This window comes from Lupinus angustifolius, chromosome LG19, assembly GCF_001865875.1.
Source record: "Lupinus angustifolius cultivar Tanjil chromosome LG19, LupAngTanjil_v1.0, whole genome shotgun sequence".
Classification (NCBI taxonomy): Eukaryota; Viridiplantae; Streptophyta; class Magnoliopsida; order Fabales; family Fabaceae; genus Lupinus; species Lupinus angustifolius.
In genome coordinates this window covers 9,356,010-9,363,858 of record NC_032027.1, presented here as the reverse complement: position 1 = coordinate 9,363,858, position 7,849 = coordinate 9,356,010, and the positions used below count along the sequence as shown (strand labels likewise).

Sequence of the window (7,849 nt, the reverse complement as noted above, 5' to 3'; positions counted from 1 at the left end):
CTTATGGAGTTATTGAAGATATCAAACTCCAGGGTTGGCACTGCAAAGTATACACTGGTTTGACGAATATGGTTGCTTCTTTATCAATCACACATGAATGCCTCTCATCTAATTTGGATTTTTATCATATATGTGAACCCATCCTTGTTTCTCCTTGAAATGGACAGCTTTAGAATATATAATAATTCAATCACATTATCCAAGTTATTTCAATTTGCATAATAGCAATGATCCTAAAATCACAATGCATCACTATCCACAACCAATACGTTTTGCCTAAGTTGATTCCTTGAAAACTAATGGTATATTATCAGGTTTCATTTATGTACACAAATACATTACAACAGAATTGATTTACTCCTTCTAGTTTTAACTAGTAAAATATCACCTCAACATATGCATAGTCAATTTAATCTCAACATCAATCTAACATATCCAGGATTAGAAAAAGTGAAAAATTAGGGATTTCAACATATTTGGGGAAACAATAGAAGATTTAGAAAAAGTGAAATTAAAGGTTTAGGATTAATGATTATAGTAGGAGAGCCAAATAATTTGGGTTTTTTATTCAAAATTAAAGAAAATCAAACCTTAGAAGAAGCTTTGATTTGAGTTGGTGAAATTGCCAATATCTTTGAAGAAGATTTTCATCCACGGTAACATCGACATTGATGACTGAATAATGAGTGAAATCAATATAATCGGTTCAAGCTTTCATCAATTACACCGAATAATGAGAGAAATTGCTTCAAGAAGTGAAAAATTGCTTGAATGAAAGAGATGTTAAGGAATGAGAGAAAAACAGTGAGAGTGAGAGAGAAAGTGAATGGGAGAAAGAGAGCTGGTGAAAGAAAAGGGAATGAGAATAGGAAGGGAAAAAAATGGATGTAGTGGGGATTAAATATGATTATCTAGATAAAAGTAAATGAACCACTAAACTAAGAGCTGAACACATGTTAATTTTTGCGTGTTTTAGATATGTTAACTACGGTTTTACAAATGTAGCACCTATAGCATGGCTATTCTGCTTATTTTTTGTAGTGCTTGTGGTTTCAAGATATGATGGGTTTAGTTACCTAGGTTTGATTTTGCCTAGATCTTCGATTCTGAAACATTCGTGGAAAGTAAAGATCAACATAAACTTAGTTTTCAATTGGCAAATATTTTAAAGAGGATTCTCACAAGATATAATTTGTTAGCCATGAATGTAGTGGTAGCGTCAGATTATCCTATATGCTTGCAGGCTCAAGAGTCATGTGTACATTTGTTTCATCACTCTCAGTGTTCATGGTGTGGGGCAATGATTTAGCTTTGTTTAATTTGGTGTTTGTGGATTAAGAGGAATGATATTGTGTTTAGACAAGAGTCTGGTGTAGTTGGTTTGTTGAATTCTATCAATGTCAGGTCTTGGTTTAATTTAATGGGAATATATGGGTTACATTTGCATACTGGTGGAATAGTCCCTGCATTGTATCCTTGAACTGATGTGACAACTTTTGTAATTATAGTGTTATTAAAACATGCGAATATATTGGTATAGTGGTTCAACGATGATTAAAATATATATATCAGTCAAGTTATATATTTATACTATTATATAAAGTCAAAACAACATTAGTAAGAGAAATTTAAGTAGTTGAACAAAAATAATATTTATATTCCGAAATTCACCTTCCACTTTCCTTAGTTCCTACACAAATCAAGGAGTAAATGTGCAAATAACTACATGTATCAATAGGTTAAAGTTGTGCAATGACTCATATCTCTAGATAACAACAATACAAGTTATGAGATTGGGCTGATGTAAAGATGTTAGGGTAGAGGGCTATATATTTATGTTGTAAACCTAATGTAACAAGGAGAAGAATAATCAAACACTAATCTTAATTCTCTAATAATATATAGTGGTAGCCGTCAACGCTCCCGGGGACGTAGGCACAGTTGGTCGAACCTCGTTACCAAATCGCTTGTGTTATTCTCTTGTCTCTGTACTCTTTACTATTTGATTGTTCGCTTGTTCCCAACAATTGGTAACAGATGACTCTTAACCCAGATGCCAAATTCGAGGTGGGGAAGTTCGATGGAACTGGTAATTTCAGATTGTTGCAAAGGAGGGTTAAGGATTTGTTGGCTCAACAATGTCTATCAAAGGCGCTGCGTGAGAATAAACCACAAGGTTTGGATCAACTAGATTGGGAAGAGTTGAAGAAAAAGGGTGCAGGAACCATACAACTCTGTCTATCAGATGAGGTAATGTATCATGTTATGGATCTGACGTCACCAATAGAAGTATGGGAGACATTATAGAAGCGGTTTATGTCCAAGTCTCTAATAAATAAGATGTATTTGAAACAGAGACTCTGAAGATGCAGGAAGGTGCTGATTTGCAACAGCGTCTCAACAATTTTAATCAAGTGATCAATAACTTGCAGAAACTTGATGTGAGGATTGATGACGGGGACAAAGCAATAATATTACTGTATTCTTTGCCAAATTCCTATGAACACTTGGTGACAACATTGATGTATGGGAAAGACTCAATCAAATTGGATGAGATCACATATGCACTTCTGTCTCACACTCAAAGAAGACAGAATGTAGGGGAAAGATCTCAAGGTGATGGTCTGCATGTGAAAGGGAGCCAAACGCGTGGGAGGAGACAAGGCAGAGGAGGTCATGCCAAAGAGAAAAGACCAAATTCCAATGGCAGAACACAAGTAGAGTTCTATAAGTGCAAACATATTGAGTATTACAAAAAGGATTGTCCCAAGGAATGGAGTCCTAGAAAGCCAGTGGGGAAAGATGGAGTATCTACGTGTGCAAATGTTGCACAGAAAGATGAATCTGGTTACAATAGTGAAGTTGATCTACTATCTGTATCATCAAATCATAGTACAGATGAGTGGATACTTGACATTGGTTGTTCCCACCACATGATGCCAAACAGAGAATGGCTCACCACATACAGGGCATGCAATTTTGGTTTCGTGTATCTCGGAAGTAAAAAAGCATGTGGAATTATTGGTATGAGAAAAATCATAATTGTGATGGATGATAGTGTAGTGAAGACATTATGTGAGGTTAGGCATATACCAGATTTGGAGAAGAATTTGGTTTCTTTGGGGACATTGTAGACCAAAGGATTTAGCTATAGAGCTGATGGGGACAGTGATATTCTTCGAGTATGCAAAGGTGCGCTGACTATGATGAAGGGTAAAAGGACTGCAGAGAACACTTACAAGTTGTTAGGGAGAATAGTTGTAGGTGAAGTTGTTGGAGTGGCTAGAGAGGATGAATAAAACTCTTAAAGAGATAGACAAATGTATGAGACTGAATGCTGGACTTTGCAAAGATTTTTGGACAGAGGCACTTAGTATGGCATGTTATGTCATCAATAGATCACCATGGGCTTCATTGAATGGTAAAGTTGCAGAAGAAGTATGGACAGGTAACCCAATCAACTATAATATATTACACATATTTAGTTGTCCTGCTTATGTAAATGTACCAGTGATGAACGATCTAAACTTGATCCTAAGTCAAAGAGGTGTATCTTCATTGGATGTACCAAAGGTGTGAAGGGGTTCAAGTTCTAGGATCCAATTTCCAGAAAGGTGGTGTTGAGCAGATATGCAGTGTTTGAAGAAGATTTCATGATGAAACAATCAGTTTTGACAAAGGTACTCATGCCAAATGGAGAGACTTTGGGATCAAATATGATTCCAGTGAGTAATGAAATGGTTCGGGTGAATAAAGGCAAGGAACCATGCGCTAGTCCAAGTTAAGAACGTGATGATTCTCAGGTGGAGAGTTCAGATTGTAGGAGTATATACTTGCTAGAGACAGGGATATGAGTCCTATCAAACCTCCAGAAAGATATGGCTTTGAGGATATGGCTTCAGTTGCTCTCCATATCAGTTCAGGAGATCCATGTAGCTTTCAAGAGGCTATAAATAGTTAGGAGAAATAACAATGGATCGGTGCCATGATGGAGGAGATGGAGTCTCTACAGAAGAACCAAACTTGGGAGCTTGTCTCATTGCCCCTAGACAAGCGTGTAGTTGGTGCAAGTGGGTGTACAAGATGAAGCCAACAGTGTCAGAAAAAGAAGGGGAAAATTTCAAGGCTCGTCTTGTAGCAAAAGGGTATTCACATCAGAAGGAGATCGACTATAATGAGATATTCTCCCAATTTGTGAGACACACTTCTATCAGGGCAGTGCTTGCCTTGGTAGCCAGCCGAAATATGCACTTAGAACAGATGGATGTGAAGACTACCTTTCTCTATGGTGAATTAGAGGAGAAAATTTGCATGACACAACTAGAGAGATTCAGTGCAGCTGGATAGAGTCATTTGGTTTGCAAGTTGAAGAAGTCTCTATATGGGTTGAATCAGTCTCCTATACAATAGTACAAGAGGTTTGACACTTATATGTTGAAGCTTCATTATAAGCGATATAAGTATGATTGTTGTGTTTATTTCAGAAGCCTTGACGATGGTTCTTTTATTTTTGTACTACTTTATATTGATGATATGTTGATTGCTGCTAATCATTCATTTGAGTGATATCAATGAGCTGAAAGTTATGCTAGGTAAGGATTTTGACATGAAAGATTTAGGGGCTACTAGGAAGATTCTTGGAATGGAGATTCACATGGATAGGGGAGCTAGAAAACTATGGCTCTCCCAGCAAAGCTATGTTGAAAAGATCTTAGAGAGATTTGATATGAGCAATGCTAAAGTAGTGAGCACTCCATTCGAAAATCATTTCAAGCTTTTCATATATCAGTGTCCAAAGATAGATGAAGAGAAGAAATACATGTCAAAGGTTCCATATGCCAGTATAGTGGATTGCTTAATGTATGTTATGGTTTGTACTAGACCAGACTTGGCACAAGCAGTTAGTCAAGTATGCAAGTACATGTCAAAATCAGGGAAGCAGTCAAATAGATTTTCATATATTTGAATGAGACTATAGGTCTTAGTATCATGTTTGGCAGCCAACAGAGTAAGCCTTCAGTTATTGGTTATGTTGATTCGGACTATAAAGGAGACTTGGATGATAGAAGGTCTACAACAAGGTTTGTCTTCACCCTTGCAGGTGGACCAATTATGTGGAGATCATCAGTCTAGTCTGTTGTTGCTATGTCCACAACTGAAGCAGAATACATGCAGTTGGTGAAGCTTCTAAGGAAGCCATGTGACTTATGGGGCTGGTAAATGAGTTAGGCACTGAGCAAGGTGGAGTTCCGCTGCATTGTGACAGTCAGAGTGCTATGTTCTTGGCAAAGAACCAGGTGTATCATGCTAGGACCAAACATATTGATGTGAGATTTCACAAGACCAGAGAGTTTGTAGCTTGTGGGCAGATACTATTACAGAAGGTTCACACTTCAGAAAATGCAGCTAATTTGCTAATCAAACTGGTTACTGTGGACAAGTTCATGCATTGCCTGAACTTGCTGAACATTCACTGATGCTGGACTATGGAGCACCTCCAACCCAATGGCGGAAGATGAAGATTGATGACATTCGCCAAGGTGGAGATTGTTGTGCAATGATTCATATCTCTAGATAACAGCAATACAAGTTATGGGTTTGGGCTGATGTAAATGGGTTGAGGTAGAGGGATATATATTTATGTTATGTAAACCTAATATATATTTATTTTATGTAAACCTAATATAACAAGGAGAAGAATATTCAAACATTAATCCTAATTCTCTAATAATATATAGTGGTAGTCGCTCAACGCTCCCGGGGACGTAGACACAATTGGTCGAACCTCGTTACCAAATCTCTTGTGTTATTCTCTTATCTCTGTACTCTTTACTATTTGATTGTTCGCTTATTCCCAACACATACGCTCATTATGAAAAACAATATGCTCTTAAGGAAATATCATACATCCTAATTTTCTTCTGAAAGTGTGAGCTCTAATTAGCAAATTAGACAAAATGTACAACTAAGTCTATAATTTTATTTTCAAAGTTTATTTTTATTAATTGTATATTCTGTAAGAATTTTTTGGTCACACTTGTAATGTTTAAGTGTGGTTATGATCATTATTTTATGTAGCCAAATTAAAGTGATCTAATTCATGTAAGGTATATGGTTATAGACATAATTGTCGTGGAAATTATTGTGTAGATACCTAAAGTCTTATTTCTATTTTATGATGGGCAAAATTAGAATAAGAAATGAAGTAGTATCACCCTTCATGGAAGGGTATGCACTTCTTATAAATAAGGGGTTATAGTCCCCAATTGTAGACCACAACATAACACACAACAATATGAACCAAAACATGAGAGTTCATTCTCTTCATCTCATTAGAAGAGAAACTAAGGCTAATGGTGGTCTACAATTAGAAGGTCAAAGAACCTACATGTTCTACTATGAACATGCATTTGGATACAAGGATAAAGGAGGACATGGAGTTGGTGAATACATGATGAAGGATTGTATAAAGTTCATTCACCATATTCTCTATGAATATAATAAGGTATGCTTCCGCTCTAATATTTTGTATATTTTCTTGATGATTTGACATGAAAGATTTTGGCTATATATGATGATAGTGTTCATTATCTTTAGTATGTAATATGTATTTTTAAGTATATAAAGTCTCCCACCATTAAAGTCTATTAAAGATTTTTTCTTACATATTCTCCCCAACAATGTATAAAACTAATTCTTATTAAATAGCTGAATAATTTACAGAAAATGTGTTCTTCTTTTGTAGTCATGAGAAAGATAGAATTCATGAACGAATTATACTTTTTGAGTGACAATGGTAGAAAGTAGAACGAGAGCTCTTCAAGGTGTGAAGGAGACAAAAACATTTCATGCAATTGTACCTATATTTTGCTTTGGAGATTTTGTAAGTCATTTCATATTTCCTTTTCTATTACACGTAATAATTTCTCTAAATTGAAATAAAAACTTTTCCACGATATTGGTCTAGAAATATGTCCATAGTAGGAATAATAATAAAAAAATTCACAACAATTACAATTTTTGATAAATGATTCCACATATAATTAGTAAGATATTGTATTTGAAAGAGTTAACTAAACTACACCTTCAACCCAACCTATCAGAGTGAATGACAATGGAAGAGTTAGAAGCAAATGACAGATGAACTCTGATCCTCTCTTCCAAATTTTTTATCTCTTCTTATGTTTGCCCAATAAATTCACACTAAATAATATAGTTTTGTTTTGTATGATTTTCCTATTTAATTGAATAACACATTTTAATTGATATGTAACACAAATAGGGAAACAGACTAAGACATGAGATCTTCATTCCCTTTAGATAATGTTAACTGGTGTTCATTGTGCCACCATGATCCTATACATATAACATGAGCACATCTATTGTCTAGATGTTATGCCACTGCATGTATCATTGATCTGTGATTTGTTGAAAAAACGTATTTAAGTTTAAATATTAATAATTAACTATTTTTATGACCAATCATAATTGATGACACATGCAATGACACAACTTATGAGATAACATATATGTAGCCACATATGCTTAATACTTAAATCTCCTTTTCTTATATTAGAAATCCTACCGTAAGAAAGAAATGTGTATTTCAGTGATTGGATTAATTAAATGATTGATATCTATCTATTAACAATATAATAAAAAAAACTCCCTCATGCCACATGTCACTTTCTCTTTCACTCATGTCACATGTCACTTTCTCCTTCCCTCATGCCACATGTCACTTTCTTCTTCCCTCATGTCACATTTCACTTTCTCCTTACATTTTTTCCTTCATCCCACATGTCACCTCTTCTTCACATATTTTTCTTCATACTTTTTATATATTATA

The 7,849-nt window shown here is 35.2% G+C and overlaps 1 long non-coding RNA gene across 1 annotated transcript; it reads right to left on the bottom strand.

Moving 5' to 3' along the window:
* Positions 175-866, bottom strand: LOC109334131. Its single transcript, XR_002106069.1, has 2 exons — positions 591-866; positions 175-426 (listed from the first exon to the last, which is right to left on the bottom strand). It is a non-coding gene; the product is annotated as an uncharacterized LOC109334131 (long non-coding RNA).